The sequence below is a fragment of the Dendrobium catenatum genome, unplaced genomic scaffold (genome assembly GCF_001605985.2).
Source record: "Dendrobium catenatum unplaced genomic scaffold, ASM160598v2 fragScaff_scaffold_681, whole genome shotgun sequence".
NCBI lineage: Eukaryota > Viridiplantae > Streptophyta > Magnoliopsida > Asparagales > Orchidaceae > Dendrobium > Dendrobium catenatum.
Genome location: NW_021319143.1, coordinates 15,553 through 18,144, shown reverse-complemented (window position 1 = coordinate 18,144; position 2,592 = coordinate 15,553).

Genomic DNA, 2,592 nt, shown 5'->3' with positions numbered 1-2,592 from the left:
TATTTGTTATAGGTAATTTAATTCAAATCCCATACTTCAAGGTAACTTGCTGTGGAGAGATCAACAGAATTCTATCTCTGACACCAAAAACCCTAGAAGCTTCATCAACATATAATGCGTAGCATTAGGGAGAAGGAGAAGTACTTAGTAGCTCATCAGATACGAGAATGCTGAAATCAACTACAAAATTCACAAGTACTTGAGATTTTATACCGGGTCTAGAAAGGTAGTGGATATCAAACTCTCCTAGTTCTACATACCACATGATGAGGTTGTTAGATGCTTATGGCTTTTGCAGGATATTTCTTAGCAGCATATTTGCATAAACTCTAATTATATAGGTTTGAAAGTAAGGGCGTAACTTTCTAGCAGAGTAAACTAACACTAGAGTCATTTTATCCGCTAGGGAATAATGTCTCTCTATTTCAGACAAGATCTTTCTGACATAATATATGAGATATTGTACAACATTTACTTCTCGGACCAAGAATAAACTAACTTCGTTAGCGAAAATAGCCAAATACAAATATAACTTTTCTTCTAGTATTAGTTTAAAAAGTAGTAACAGAGATGCCAATTACTTTTGTAGCTATTTGAATCCTTCTTGGCATTCATCGATCCATTGGAATCCTAAGCTATAAGCACCTCTAAGTATCTTAAAGAATGGGCTATATTTGTCTCCTGAATGGGCCACAAAATGAGATAATACTGCAATACTTTCATTTAGTCTCTAGAATTCCTTGATTTTTTTTGGGGCACAATATCCCTTATTTCCTTGATTTTCTCAGGAATAGCCTCAATTCCTCATTGGGTTACCATAAACCCTAAGAACTTTCTAGAGGCGACTCTAAAAACAGACTTGGCAAGGTTGAGTCGTATATTATATCATCGTAGTAGGTGGAAGCACTGTTCTAAGTCAAATATATGTTGAGGTTTTTCAAGACTTTTCCCCATCATATCATTAATATATAGTTATATATAGAACCCAATAAGGTCTTTAAGGCGTTGTTGATATGTGGCTCTAGCATTTTGAGCCCGAATGACATCACTAGATAAAAGTATAACCCTTTGTATGTTTGAAAAGTCGTTGCCTCCTCATCTGTAGAATCCATCATTATTTTATTGTAGCCAGAGTAAGCATCCATAAAGCTCAACATTTGATGTCCAAAGGTGGTATCGACCAACTGGTCGATACGAGGAAGCGGAAATCTATCTTTCATATAGGCTTTCTTAAGATATGTATAGTCTACACACTTTCTCCAAGCTCTGCTTGACTTCCGTACCAAGATAACATTCACCAACCAAGTGGGATAATGCACTTCCCATATAAATATAGCTTCCAAAAGCTTATCCACTTCCTTCTAGATTGCTTGCGAAAGATATTGCGCAAAATTTTACTTTTTTGGGATTACTGGCCTGCATGTCGGGTTGACTTTGAGGGAGTCCAAGATCACTTCACGGTCGATTCCAGACATATATGCTGGACTCCATGCAAAAATATCATTATTCTTTTATAGAAAATATATATATATTTTCTTCTCCTCATTTAAGAAAATATATCCAATTTGCATGGTCCTTGATGGGTGTTCTTCTAATATCGATACCTTAGTGACGTCTACTACAGGAGAAGCACTTTGAGGGATATCCTCACTCTAGAGATCAAAGTTCCTGATGCTCAAGGTAACTATTGGATGTGGTTGAACCTACCTAAGATAGCATGTTTGTAGTATTTATTGATCTTCATATACTAGACTGACTCCTACCGGGGTAAGGAGTTTCATCTTAAGGTGAGGTATGAAGGCGATAATCCTAAAGATCGATTGAAGTGGCCTTCCAAAGATAGCAATGTAAGTCAATTCTAATTTGACTATAATGAATTGGAAGGAGTGTGTAGCACTACAGGAAATTCATCCATTACCGGCAGCCTCGACCGGCGATTCTCTAGCCGCCAGTACTAACGGAGGTTTATCCAATGGTTTGGCCGCCGGTGAATACTGGTGGGCCAATCGGCCGTTATACAAGCTTATGCCGCCAGTAATAGCGGTGGTCATAAAATCACTGGGTAAACCGCCTGCTCTAAAATTGAATATAGAGTGTAATTTTAGTAGCAATAGACCTAGTGAGAGGATTGTGACTTTGGGAGATCAAGTAATTAATAAAAGTACATGTTTTAGATATCTTGGATCTTTTTTGAGAGGAGAGGAGCGACCCATCTCAGGGACACGTGCACAGATATTAGAAAGCCCGGACAGCGTCCAATATGGATTGGAGAGGGTGTATGGGCTGATCTGAGTAGAGCTTGGGTGACCCCTGAGTTCACCAAAATAAGAGAGCATAATAAGCAGAACAGAGCCTCTGACTGTGGGCGTTTAGGAAGCTCTCTTCATACTGGTGGATATGTTCCTCATACGGAACATAGACGATGATTGGTAAGAGTTTTAAATTAGTTTATTAAATATATCTATATTATTATAACTATATCTTATATTTTCAGAAAGAGTACCTTGGTCAGGAGCCAACACCGCTGGAGTTACATACAAGAACTCATCAACATCAAGCTGACTATCAGTGGGTTGATGAAAAGGCTAAGAA